This window comes from Dendrobates tinctorius, unplaced genomic scaffold (genome assembly GCF_039654945.1).
Source record: "Dendrobates tinctorius isolate UK_male_01 unplaced genomic scaffold, ASM3965494v1 ptg000432c, whole genome shotgun sequence".
Taxonomy (NCBI): domain Eukaryota; kingdom Metazoa; phylum Chordata; class Amphibia; order Anura; family Dendrobatidae; genus Dendrobates; species Dendrobates tinctorius.
In genome coordinates this window covers 549440-563597 of record NW_027362095.1, presented here as the reverse complement: position 1 = coordinate 563597, position 14158 = coordinate 549440, and the positions used below count along the sequence as shown (strand labels likewise).

The following is a 14158-nucleotide window of genomic DNA, read 5'->3' as shown; positions in this document are numbered from 1 at the left end:
ACAATCATGCCTCATCTGTGCACAGCACAACCCAGGTAAAACAGTAAAAGTCCCTAAGAAAGCGACACCTAGGCCTCTCTACCCGTTTCAGAGACGGCAGATTGACGACATACAGCTACCAAGGTAGGAGTGTATGCAAATATCCTAGTATGTGTAGATCTCTTCTCTGGATGGCCAGAGGCCTACCCGGTGAAAACGGCTACAGCTCGAGACACTGCAAAGAAACTGGTGATGGAACTAGTACCACGATTCGGTGTCCCTGAAACAATTGAATCAGACAGAGGTACACACTTTACTGCTGAGGTAATGCAAAATGTAATGCAAATGATAGGTGTAGAACAAGCATTTCATACACCCTACCACCCACAGAGTTCAGGGAAGGTAGAGAGAATGAACGGGACACTAAAATTGAAAATACAGAAAACCATGGAACAAACCCATAAACCATGGCCAGAGTGTCTCCCATTAGCATTATTCTCAGTAAGGTACACACCCACGGGGAAAGCTAAACTGTCACCCTTCGAGATACTGTTTGGAAGACCACCAAACACAGGGTTGTACTACCCACAGGTCTTAACACTCAATGTGGATAATTTGACAAGTTATGTAATCCAGTTGCAAAAGCATTTAACTCAAATGCATTCTCTAGTTTTCTCTTCCACTCCAGATCCAGATAGTGTGGAAGGAATCACTGTCTACAACCTGGTGATTACGTATATGTCAAGAAACACTCCAGAAAGACCCTTGAACCCCGATATCAAGGACCTTACCAAGTACTCCTAACAACACCTACTTCTGTTAAGTTGGAAGGACGACCAACCTGGATCCACGCATCACATTGCAAACTAGCCACAGGAATTAACAAAGCATATGAGTGCATAATGTTTTGGTTTGGTTTTGTTGCATTATCTGTAATAATGGTAGCTGCGTGGGACAATCTAAATTCTCCAATGTCCTTGAATAATAAGTTTATACAACATCATGAAAAATTACTGAATGATTGGTCAAATCATTTGCTGGATCTGCACACATTCACCAGTATCAGCCACTAGTATTCCGTTCCTTGTTATTCCTGTGCCACCCGAGGAATTATTTGCCTGGAGCAGTTGTTCTGATACACTTGCTAATAATGCCACAAATAATGTGAAGTTATGGAACACAACTGTTGGTATACCTATTGTGGGATGGGTAGGATACCCTTGGTGGCAGGGTAATCTTTCAGGAAGTAACACATACCTTCAATATCTGGCATATAAAGGGGGGGCTTGGGTACCCAGGAATAGAACTCGATTAACCTACCTGGGGCAAATTCCAATGTATGGCCTACAAGTTAGTTTTAATGTAACTTCCCACTCTACTGATGCCTTCAAACCAATACTGCTAGAAAGAAGGTTGCATAACACGTCCTGGGAGTATTCCAATTTATTTCCCCAGGGCAATAATGAAACTTGTTTTAATATTTCAGGTAATATACCTTGCAACGAGTCATCTGGATATGAGAAAGGAACTCCCACCTGTGGAAATCCCGATGTAGGGTATTGTAGCCCTTTAGGACAACTTCCAAATTGGTGTATGCTTCAGAATGTATCTGCGTTCATAGATTTAGTTCATAGACTGGTATTTCAACATTCAGCCCTATGGGACCTACCTAGTGACATGTACTGGGTATGTGGAGACAATGCATATAAATGGTTGCCAGTAGGGGTAAAAGGTGCTTGTACTCTGGGTCGTTTGACTCCAGCTACCTTTGTTATTCCGAATGACCAGTTGAATACTCAGAGCATACCTAAACACACGTTGTACAAAAGAGCTGCTGACAATACACCTCGCCTCTCTGGGAGACCACATATAGTGCAGATGAGTGTGGCTAATAAAATTGTCAGTTCTATTTTTATTTATCCTATGATTACTCAAATGTGGGATAAATTAGTCAGGGCTACAGATTACTTAGATGACCAAATATGGGATATATTGGATATATTGAACACCACCGTTGCTGTCCAAAATCAGCTCATCATAGCCACTAATCAGCATACCATAGTATTAGATTATTTAACTGCAGCGCAAGGAGGTATGTGTCAAGTCATCGGACCAGCTTGCTGTCATTATATAGATCCCAACAGTAGTTTAAAGTTAAGATCAAAAATAGAGGATGTTCAAAAACTTAGAGATCAGTACAATAAAGACAATGATCGTACTAAGGATAGTTGGTGGTCAGATACATTCTCCTTTCTTAATCCAGCTAATTGGTTTAAGGGTATTGGAGGCTGGATAACTGGGATTATACTAAGTCTATTACGTATTGTTGTTTGTATCTTCGTAATATATGTGCTATTGAAACTTGTTTTTTGGTGTATCTCTGTATGCAAGAAAAGATGTAGAAATAGATAAGGAAGTTTGACTGTAAACAACAAGAATTTAACTATTATTCCTTTGAGTCCTAGATTGACATCTCATTTCTGGCATGAAGGAGCGTACTCTTGCAATGATGGACGTGGCTTCAGTATCTGGGGGATGGAGAAGGTAGAAGACCTGTCTCCCTTGGGCAACCCGTCGGCCTGGGATAGTACCTGGTGAACGAGCCACTATCCGCTGTTGTTGCAGGATCCAGTGTTCCAGATTGTGGAAAATGAAGATGTCAAAGGGGGGAATGATAGGAACTGAAGGAGTTAAATTGAGTTCTGTCTATGTTGCATTCTCTTGTTTAAAACCTTATCTGTTCTTCGAGGAGATGTCTCAGACATCTCCCTTGTGAACCAAGGTCAAATACCTCTGCTTTTTCGCCTAAATGACTTTCTTTGTCGAAAACAAGTTGTAAAATCATTTGTACTGCGCATGTCTGTAAAATGTTTAAATTCTTTACTATAAAAGACGGAAGCCTAACTGATAAGCCAGAGGCGTCTTGAGAGGCATCCCGAGTGGTATTATACAGCCGTGTCTGTGTTATCCTTCTCGACGGAGCAATTGATTAGAGACATATGGTGCTTCACACCTAAGAACATCGGTCCTTCAGATGAAAGAGTAATCTGAGGGATCCCGACACATATATCCAGTTTCGAACTGGGGACCGTTCGCGTGTGAGGTGAACGTGACAACCACTACACTTCAGAAACTCCATTCAAAGCTAAAGATGTTTAAACATGCTGAAATGAACTTGAAAAAGAAAAAAACAGCCAGCCAAAGTCAAGAGGTCTTCCTCTATGTCTGAAGACAGGACAAAGTGCATTTTGCAACACAGGAACCTTTCATTTGTCAGGCTATTGGAGAAAAAGAACAAACAGGGAAACAAAACCATGCTCCACAAAACATTCTCATGCCTTTGTCCAAAAGCCAAAAAGAAAAAGCACCTAGATGCCTGCTTTAGCACCTTGATCCTATCAGGTGTTACTTGAATTAGGAACACTTAGACACTGTCAAAAACACACATGCTTGCCAAAAGCAAAAACGGGAAGAAATAATCACATTGGTAAAAGTAATGCTCATTAAACCAGCAATAGAATATGCTAACTAAGGCTAATTAAGCCAACAGTATAGGTTTGTGATCAAAATAAAGAAAAGCCACATGTTTCTGCCCGGGATCAAAACAGGGAACTTTCAGGAGGATGGCAAACAGGACAATCACTACACTACAGTAACCAGACAAGAGCGTTTACTGTGGTCATGGCAAGCATTAAAGATCAAGCACTTATTGTCAAAAGCGCTAGTTTGCAAGAGGAATGCTGTGTTTCTGCCCAGTTTCGAACTGAGGACCTTTCGCATGTAAAGCGAACGTGATAACCGCTACACTACAGAAACCAACCGATTCAAACAAACAAAAAATGCTGTGGTCATGGCAAGCAATAAAGAACAAGCACTGAAAGTCAAAAAGATCGTTTTCCAAGAGAAAAAGCTGTGTTTCTGCCCAGTTTCGAACTGGGGACCTTTCGCGTGTGAGGCAAACGTGATAACCGCTACACTACAGAAACCGGATGCAAGTTCTTACTTTGGTGACAACAAGCAATCGAGATCAAGAACTGAAAGTCAAAAGCTTGGATACCAAAGGGTAACAGCGTGTTTCTGCCCAGTTTCGAACTGGGGACCTTTCGCGTGTTAGGCGAACGTGATAACCACTACACTACAGAAACCGGCTGTAGAAGATTACTGTGGTCATGACGAGCCATCGAGAACAAAGACTCAACGTCAAAAGCTTTAATATCAACGCCTAATGTCATGCTTCTATCCAGTTTCGAACTGGGGACCGTTCGCGTGTGAGGTGAACGTGACAACCACTACACTTCAGAAACTCCATGCAAAGCTAAAGATGTTAAAACATGCTGAAATGAACTTGAAAAAGAAAAAAACAGCCAGCCAAAGTCAAGAGGTCTTCCTCTATGTCTGAAGACAGGACAAAGTGCATTTTGCAACACAGGAACCTTTCATTTTTCAGGCTATTGGAGAAAAAGAACAAACAGGGAAACAAAACCATGCTCCACAAAACATTCTCATGCCTTTGTCCAAAAGCCAAAAAGAAAAATCACCTAGATGCCTGCTTTTGCACCTTGATCCTATCAGGTGTTACTTGAATTAGGAACACTTAGACACTGTCAAAAACACACATGCTTGCCAAAAGCAAAAACGGGTAGAAATAATCACATTGGTAAAAGTAATGCTCATTAAACCAGCAATAGAATATGCTAACTAAGGCTAATTAAGCCAACAATATACGTTTGTGATCAAAATAAAGAAAAGCCACATGTTTCTGCCCGGGATCAAAACAGGGAACTTTCAGGAGGATGGCAAACAGGACAATCACTACACTACAGTAACCAGACAAGAGCGTTTACTGTGGTCATGGCAAGCATTAAAGATCAAGCACTCATTGTCAAAAGCGCTAGTTTGCAAGAGGAACTCTGTGTTTCTGCCCTGTTTCAAACAGAGGACCTTTCGCGTGTAAAGCAAACGTGATAACCGCTACACTACAGAAACCAACCAATTCAAACTAAAAAAAAAATCCTGTGGTCATGGCAAGCAATAAAGAACAAGCACTGAAAGTCAAAAAAAACATTTTCCTAGAGAAAAAGCTGTGTTTCTGCCCAGTTTCAAACTGGGGACCTTTCACGTGTGAGGCGAACGTGATAACCTCTACACTACAGAAACCAAGCGATTCAAACAAGCAAAAAATGCTGTGGTCATGGCAAGCAATAAAGAACAAGCACTGAAAGTCAAAAAGATCGTTTTCCAAGAGAAAAAGCTGTGTTTCTGCCCAGTTTCAAACTGGGGACCTTTTGCGTGTGAGGCGAACGTGATAACCGCTACACTACAGAAACCTGATGCAAGCGCATACTGTGGTGACAACAAGCAATCGAGATCAAGAACTGAAATTCAAAAGCTTGGATACCAAAGAGTAACAGCGTGTTTCTGCCCAGTTTCGAACTGGGGACCTTTCGCGTGTTAGGCGAACGTGATAACCACAACACTACATAAACCGGCTGCGTAAGGTTACTGTGGTCATGACGAGCCATCGAGAACAAAGACTCAACGTCAAAAGCTTTAATATCAACGCCTAATGTCATGCTTCTATCAAGTTTCGAACTGGGGACCGTTCGCATGTGAGGTGAACGTGACAACCACTACACTTCAGAAACTGCATGCAAAGCTAAAGTTGTTTAAACATGCTGAAATGAACTTGAAAAAGAAAAAAACAGCCAGCCAAAGTCAAGAGGTCTTCCTCTATGTCTGAAGACAGGACAAAGTGCATTTTGCAACACAGGAACCTTTCATTTGTCAGGCTATTGGAGAAAAAGAACAAACAGGGAAACAAAACCATGCTCTACAAAACATTCTCATGCCTTTGTCCAAAAGCCAAAAAGAAAAAGCACCTACATGCCTGCTTTCGCACCTTGATCCTATCAGGTGTTACTTGAATTAGGAACACTTAGACACTGTCAAAAACACACATGCTTGCCAAAAGCAAAAACGGGTAGAAATAATCACATTGGTAAAAGTAATGCTCATTAAACCAGCAATAGAATATGCTAACTAAGGCTAATTAAGCCAACAATATACGTTTGTGATCAAAATAAAGAAAAGCCACATGTTTCTGCCCGGGATCAAAACAGGGAACTTTCAGGAGGATGGCAAACAGGACAATCACTACACTACAGTAACCAGACAAGAGCGTTTACTGTGGTCATGGCAAGCATTAAAGATCAAGCACTCATTGTCAAAAGCGCTAGTTTGCAAGAGAAACGCTGTGTTTATGCCCAGTTTCGAACTGAGGACCTTTCGCGTGTAAAGTGAACGTGATAACCGCTACACTACAGAAACCAACTGATTCAAACAAAAAAAAAATGCTGTGGTCATGGCAAGCAATAAAGAACAAGCACTGAAAGTCAAAAAGATCGTTTTCCAAGAGAAAAAGCTGTGTTTCTGCCCAGTTTCGAACTGGGGACCTTTCGCGTGTGAGGCGAACGTGATAACCGCTACACTACAGAAACCGGATGCAAGTGCTTACTGTGGTGACAACAAGCAATCGAGATCAAGAACTGAAAGTCAAAAGCTTGGATACCAAAGGGTAACAGCGTGTTTCTGCCCAGTTTCGATCTGGGGACCTTTCGCGTGTTAGGCGAACGTGATAACTAGAGTTGAGCGAAACGGGTCGAAAAAATTCAAAAGTCGGGTTTCATGAAACGAAACCCGACCCTAGGATGAGGTCGGCCACGAGGTCGGCGACTTACGCGCCAAAGTCGCGTTTCAAAAGTTTGTTTTGCGCTCTTTTTCAGCCAATCAGGATCCACGGACACTGTGGGCAACGTGATGACCTAGGCACGGGTCACCACCATCTTTCAGAATGGCATGCAAGTGATTGGCTTGCTTTGGTGGGCGTCACAGGGGGTATAAAAGGGCGTGCACGCCGACCGCCATCTTACTTCTGCCGATCTTAGTATAGGGAGAGGTTGCTGCTGATTCTGTAGGGAGAGCGTTAGGCAGGGAAGAAGACAAAAAAACTGCTTCTGCTGCTAGCGATTTGGCCTGCACAACACACAAGTCACTGTGTGTGCAGTGCAAGGGGAGGCTATATTGTGGTGTATCAGTGGTGTTGGTTGTTGGGCTGCCTTTTAAGGCTTCCTGACACGCTGGCATTGCTGTTTACCCACTGCTCTGCAAACTGCTTTTTTAAAAGCAATCCAATCTCCCTTATCCTCTAGTCACTTTTGTCACAGCTGTGCCATCGAGCGTGTCACATAGCGCTCAGATATCAGTGGGCCTCTCACAATCCACAAGTGTCCAGTGTCCAAAATTGTACGCAGAGATTCAAAATCTCCATTATCCTCTCGTCACTTTGGTCACAGGCAGCTGTGCCATCGAGCGTGTCACATAGCGCTCAGATATCAGTGGGCCTCACACAATCCACAAGTGTCCAGTGTCCAAAAGTGTACGCAGAGATTCAAAATCTCCATTATCCTCTCGTCACTTTGGTCACAGGTAGCTGTGCCATCGAGCGTGTCACATAGCGCTCAGATATCAGTGGGCCTCACACAATCCACAAGTGTCCAGTGTCCAAAAGTGTGCGCAGAGATTCAAAATCTCCATTATCCTCTCGTCACTTTGGTCACAGGCAGCTGTGCCATCGAGCGTGTCACATAGCGCTCAGATATCAGTGGGCCTCACACAATCCACAAGTGTCCAGTGTCCAAAAGTGTACGCAGAGATTCAAAATCTCCATTATCCTCTCGTCACTTTGGTCACAGGCAGCTGTGCCATCGAGCGTGTCACATAGCGCTCAGATATCAGTGGGCCTCACACAATCCACAAGTGTCCAGTGTCCAAAAGTGTGCGCAGAGATTCAAAATCTCCATTATCCTCTCGTCACTTTGGTCACAGGCAGCTGTGCCATCGAGCGTGTCACATAGCGCTCAGATATCAGTGGGCCTCACACAATCCACAAGTGTCCAGTGTCCAAAAGTGTACGCAGAGATTCAAAATCTCCATTATCCTCTCGTCACTTTGGTCACAGGCAGCTGTGCCATCGAGCGTGTCACATAGCGCTCAGATATCAGTGGGCCTCACACAATCCACAAGTGTCCAGTGTCCAAAAGTGTACGCAGAGATTCAAAATCTCCATTATCCTCTCGTCACTTTGGTCACAGGCAGCTGTGCCATGGAGCGTGTCACATAGCGCTCAGATATCAGTGGGCCTCACACAATCCACAAGTGTCCAGTGTCCAAAAGTGTACGCAGAGATTCAAAATCTCCATTATCCTCTCGTCACTTTGGTCACAGGCAGCTGTGCCATCGAGCGTGTCACATAGCGCTCAGATATCAGTGGGCCTCACACAATCCACAAGTGTCCAGTGTCCAAAAGTGTACGCAGAGATTCAAAATCTCCATTATCCTCTCGTCACTTTGGTCACAGGCAGCTGTGCCATCGAGCGTGTCACATAGCGCTCAGATATCAGTGGGCCTCACACAATCCACAAGTGTCCAGTGTCCAAAAGTGTACGCAGAGATTCAAAATCTCCATTATCCTCTCGTCACTTTGGTCACAGGCAGCTGTGCCATCGAGCGTGTCACATAGCGCTCAGATATCAGTGGGCCTCACACAATCCTCAAGTGTCCAGTGTCCAAAAGTGTACGCAGAGATTCAAAATCTCCATTATCCTCTCGTCACTTTGGTCACAGGCAGCTGTGCCATCGAGCGTGTCACAAAGCGCTCAGATATCAGTGGGCCTCACACAATCCACAAGTGTCCAGTGTTCAAAAGTGTACGCAGAGATTCAAAATCTCCATTATCCTCTCGTCACTTTGGTCACAGGCAGCTGTGCCATCGAGCGTGTCACATAGCGCTCAGATATCAGTGGGCCTCACACAATCCACAAGTGTCCAGTGTCCAAAAGTGTATGCAGAGATTAAAAATCTCCATTATCCTCTCGTCACTTTGGTCACAGGCAGCTGTGCCATGGAGCCTGACACATATCGCTCAGATATCAGTGGGCCTCACACAATCTACAAGTGTCCAGTGTCCAAAAGTGTACGCAGAGATTCAAAATCTCCATTATCCTCTCGTCACTTTGGTCACAGGCAGCTGTGCCATCGAGCGTGTCACATAGCGCTCAGATATCAGTGGGCCTCACACAATCCACAAGTGTCCAGTGTCCAAAAGTGTACGCAGAGATTCATAATCTCCATAATTCTCTCGTCACTTTGGTCACAGGCAGCTGTGCCATCGAGCGTGTCACATAGCGCTCAGATATCAGTGGGCCTCACACAATCCACAAGTGTCCAGTGTCCAAAAGTGTACGCAGAGATTCAAAATCTCCATTATCCTCTCGTCACTTTGGTCACAGGCAGCTGTGCCATCGAGCGTGTCACATAGCGCTCAGATATCAGTGGGCCTCACACAATCTACAAGTGTCCAGTGTCCAAAAGTGTGCGCAGAGATTCAAAATCTCCATTATCCTCTCGTCACTTTGGTCACAGGCAGCTGTGCCATCGAGTGTGTCACATAGCGCTCAGATATCAGTGGGCCTCACACAATCCACAAGTGTCCAGTGTCCAAAAGTGTACGCAGAGATTCAAAATCTCCATTATCCTCTCGTCACTTTGGTCACAGGCAGCTGTGCCATCGAGTGTTTCACATAGCGCTCAGATATCAGTGGGCCTCACACAATCCACAAGTGTCCAGTGTCCAAAAGTGTACGCAGAGATTCAAAATCTCCATTATCCTCTCGTCACTTTGGTCACAGGCAGCTGTGCCATCGAGCGTGTCACATAGCGCTCAGATATCAGTGGGCCTCACACAATCCACAAGTGTCCAGTGTCCAAAAGTGTACGCAGAGATTCAAAATCTCCATTATCCTCTCGTCACTTTGGTCACAGGCAGCTGTGCCATCGAGCGTGTCACATAGCGCTCAGATATCAGTGGGCCTCACACAATCTACAAGTGTCCAGTGTCCAAAAGTGTACGCAGAGATTCAAAATCAACATTATCCTCTCGTCACTTTGGTCACAGGCAGCTGTGCCATCGAGCGTGTCACATAGCGCTCAGATATCAGTGGGCCTCACACAATCCACAAGTGTCCAGTGTCCAAAAGTGTACGCAGAGATTCAAAATCTCCATTATCCTCTCGTCACTTTGGTCACAGGCAGCTGTGCCATCGAGCGTGTCACATAGCGCTCAGATATCAGTGGGCCTCACACAATCTACAAGTGTCCAGTGTCAAAAAGTGTACGCAGAGATTCAAAATCTCCATTATCCTCTCGTCACTTTGGTCACAGGCAGCTGTGCCATCGAGCGTGTCACATAGCGCTCAGATATCAGTGGGCCTCACACAATCTACAAGTGTCCAGTGTCCAAAAGTGTACGCAGAGATTCAAAATCTCCATTATCCTCTCGTCACTTTGGTCACAGGCAGCTGTGCCATCGAGCGTGTCACATAGCGCTCAGATATCAGTGGGCCTCACACAATCCACAAGTGTCCAGTGTCCAAAAGTGTACGCAGAGATTAAAAATCTCCATTATCCTCTCGTCACTTTGGTCACAGGCAGCTGTGCCATCGAGCCTGTCACATAGCGCTCAGATATCAGTGGGCCTCACACAATCTACAAGTGTCCAGTGTCCAAAAGTGTACGCAGAGATTCAAAATCTCCATTATCCTCTCGTCACTTTGGTCACAGGCAGCTGTGCCATCGAGCGTGTCACATAGCGCTCAGATATCAGTGGGCCTCACACAATCCACAAGTGTCCAGTGTCCAAAAGTGTACGCAGAGATTCAAAATCTCCATTATCCTCTCGTCACTTTGGTCACAGGCAGCTGTGCCATCGAGCGTGTCACATAGCGCTCAGATATCAGTGGGCCTCACACAATCCACAAGTGTCCAGTGTCCAAAAGTGTACGCAGAGATTCAAAATCTCCATTATCCTCTCGTCACTTTGGTCACAGGCAGCTGTGCCATCGAGCCTGTCACATAGCGCTCAGATATCAGTGGGCCTCACACAATCTACAAGTGTCCAGTGTCCAAAAGTATACGCAGAGATTCAAAATCTCCATTATCCTCTCGTCACTTTGGTCACAGGCAGCTGTGCCATCGAGCGTGTCACATAGCGCTCAGATATCAGTGGGCCTCACACAATCCACAAGTGTCCAGTGTCCAAAAGTGTACGCAGAGATTCAAAATCTCCATTATCCTCTCGTCACTTTGGTCACAGGCAGCTGTGCCATCGAGCGTGTCACATAGCGCTCAGATATCAGTGGGCCTCACACAATCTACAAGTGTCCAGTGTCCAAAAGTGTGCGCAGAGATTCAAAATCTCCATTATCCTCTCGTCACTTTGGTCACAGGCAGCTGTGCCATCGAGTGTGTCACATAGCGCTCAGATATCAGTGGGCCTCACACAATCCACAAGTGTCCAGTGTCCAAAAGTGTACGCAGAGATTCAAAATCTCCATTATCCTCTCGTCACTTTGGTCACAGGCAGCTGTGCCATCGAGCGTGTCACATAGCGCTCAGATATCAGTGGGCCTCACACAATCCACAAGTGTCCAGTGTACAAAAATGTACGCAGAGATTCAAAATCTCCATTATCCTCTCGTCACTTTGGTCACAGGCAGCTGTGCCATCGAGCGTGTCACATAGCGCTCAGATATCAGTGGGCCTCACACAATCCACAAGTGTCCAGTGTCCAAAAGTGTACGCAGAGATTCAAAATCTCCATTATCCTCTCGTCACTTTGGTCACAGGCAGCTGTGCCATCGAGCGTGTCACATAGCGCTCAGATATCAGTGGGCCTCACACAATCTACAAGTGTCCAGTGTCCAAAAGTGTACGCAGAGATTCAAAATCTCCATTGTCCTCTCGTCACTTTGGTCACAGGCAGCTGTGCCATCGAGCGTGTCACATAGCGCTCAGATATCAGTGGGCCTCACTCAATCCACAAGTGTCCAGTGTCCAAAAGTGTACGCAGAGATTCAAAATCTCCATTATCCTCTCGTCACTTTGGTCACAGGCAGCTGTGCCATCAAGCGTGTCACATAGCGCTCAGATATCAGTGGGCCTCACACAATCTACAAGTGTCCAGTGTCCAAAAGTGTACGCAGAGATTCAAAATCTCCATTATCCTCTCGTCACTTTGGTCACAGGCAGCTGTGCCATCGAGCGTGTCACATAGCGCTCAGATATCAGTGGGCCTCACACAATCCACAAGTGTCCAGTGTCCAAAAGTGTACACAGAGATTCAAAATCTCCATTATCCTCTCGTCACTTTGGTCACAGGCAGCTGTGCCATCGAGCGTGTCACATAGCGCTCAGATATCAGTGGGCCTCACACAATCCTCAAGTGTCCAGTGTCCAAAAGTGTACGCAGAGATTCAAAATCTCCATTATCCTCTCGTCACTTTGGTCACAGGCAGCTGTGCCATCGAGCGTGTCACATAGCGCTCAGATATCAGTGGGCCTCACACAATCCACAAGTGTCCAGTGTCCAAAAGTGTACGCAGAGATTAAAAATCTCCATTATCCTCTCGTCACTTTGGTCACAGGCAGCTGTGCCATCGAGCCTGTCACATAGCGCTCAGATATCAGTGGGCCTCACACAATCTACAAGTGTCCAGTGTCCAAAAGTGTACGCAGAGATTCAAAATCTCCATTATCCTCTCGTCACTTTGGTCACAGGCAGCTGTGCCATCGAGCGTGTCACATAGCGCTCAGATATCAGTGGGCCTCACACAATCCACAAGTGTCCAGTGTCCAAAAGTGTACGCAGAGATTCAAAATCTCCATTATCCTCTCGTCACTTTGGTCACAGGCAGCTGTGCCATCGAGCGTGTCACATAGCGCTCAGATATCAGTGGGCCTCACACAATCCACAAGTGTCCAGTGTCCAAAAGTGTACGCAGAGATTCAAAATCTCCATTATCCTCTCGTCACTTTGGTCACAGGCAGCTGTGCCATCGAGCCTGTCACATAGCGCTCAGATATCAGTGGGCCTCACACAATCTACAAGTGTCCAGTGTCCAAAAGTATACGCAGAGATTCAAAATCTCCATTATCCTCTCGTCACTTTGGTCACAGGCAGCTGTGCCATCGAGCGTGTCACATAGCGCTCAGATATCAGTGGGCCTCACACAATCCACAAGTGTCCAGTGTCCAAAAGTGTACGCAGAGATTCAAAATCTCCATTATCCTCTCGTCACTTTGGTCACAGGCAGCTGTGCCATCGAGCGTGTCACATAGCGCTCAGATATCAGTGGGCCTCACACAATCTACAAGTGTCCAGTGTCCAAAAGTGTGCGCAGAGATTCAAAATCTCCATTATCCTCTCGTCACTTTGGTCACAGGCAGCTGTGCCATCGAGTGTGTCACATAGCGCTCAGATATCAGTGGGCCTCACACAATCCACAAGTGTCCAGTGTCCAAAAGTGTACGCAGAGATTCAAAATCTCCATTATCCTCTCGTCACTTTGGTCACAGGCAGCTGTGCCATCGAGCGTGTCACATAGCGCTCAGATATCAGTGGGCCTCACACAATCCACAAGTGTCCAGTGTACAAAAATGTACGCAGAGATTCAAAATCTCCATTATCCTCTCGTCACTTTGGTCACAGGCAGCTGTGCCATCGAGCGTGTCACATAGCGCTCAGATATCAGTGGGCCTCACACAATCCACAAGTGTCCAGTGTCCAAAAGTGTACGCAGAGATTCAAAATCTCCATTATCCTCTCGTCACTTTGGTCACAGGCAGCTGTGCCATCGAGCGTGTCACATAGCGCTCAGATATCAGTGGGCCTCACACAATCTACAAGTGTCCAGTGTCCAAAAGTGTACGCAGAGATTCAAAATCTCCATTGTCCTCTCGTCACTTTGGTCACAGGCAGCTGTGCCATCGAGCGTGTCACATAGCGCTCAGATATCAGTGGGCCTCACACAATCCACAAGTGTCCAGTGTCCAAAAGTGTACGCAGAGATTCAAAATCTCCATTATCCTCTCGTCACTTTGGTCACAGGCAGCTGTGCCATCAAGCGTGTCACATAGCGCTCAGATATCAGTGGGCCTCACACAATCTACAAGTGTCCAGTGTCCAAAAGTGTACGCAGAGATTCAAAATCTCCATTATCCTCTCGTCACTTTGGTCACAGGCAGCTGTGCCATCGAGCGTGTCACATAGCGCTCAGATATCAGT

The 14158-nt window shown here is 45.7% G+C and overlaps 4 non-coding genes across 4 annotated transcripts; all 4 read right to left on the bottom strand.

The window, feature by feature from the left end:
• Positions 1-3722: 3722 nt before the first annotated feature.
• TRNAV-UAC (transfer RNA valine (anticodon UAC)) lies at positions 3723-3795 on the bottom strand. Its single transcript has one exon. It is a non-coding gene; the product is annotated as a tRNA-Val (tRNA).
• Positions 3796-3892: 97 nt separating this feature from the next.
• Positions 3893-3965, bottom strand: TRNAV-CAC (transfer RNA valine (anticodon CAC)). The gene has a single exon. It is a non-coding gene; the product is annotated as a tRNA-Val (tRNA).
• An 86-nt stretch (positions 3966-4051) lies between these two features.
• On the bottom strand, positions 4052-4124 carry TRNAV-AAC (transfer RNA valine (anticodon AAC)). The gene has a single exon. It is a non-coding gene; the product is annotated as a tRNA-Val (tRNA).
• A 2279-nt stretch (positions 4125-6403) lies between these two features.
• Positions 6404-6476, bottom strand: TRNAV-CAC (transfer RNA valine (anticodon CAC)). The gene has a single exon. It is a non-coding gene; the product is annotated as a tRNA-Val (tRNA).
• Between the last annotated feature and the right edge of the window lie 7682 nt (positions 6477-14158).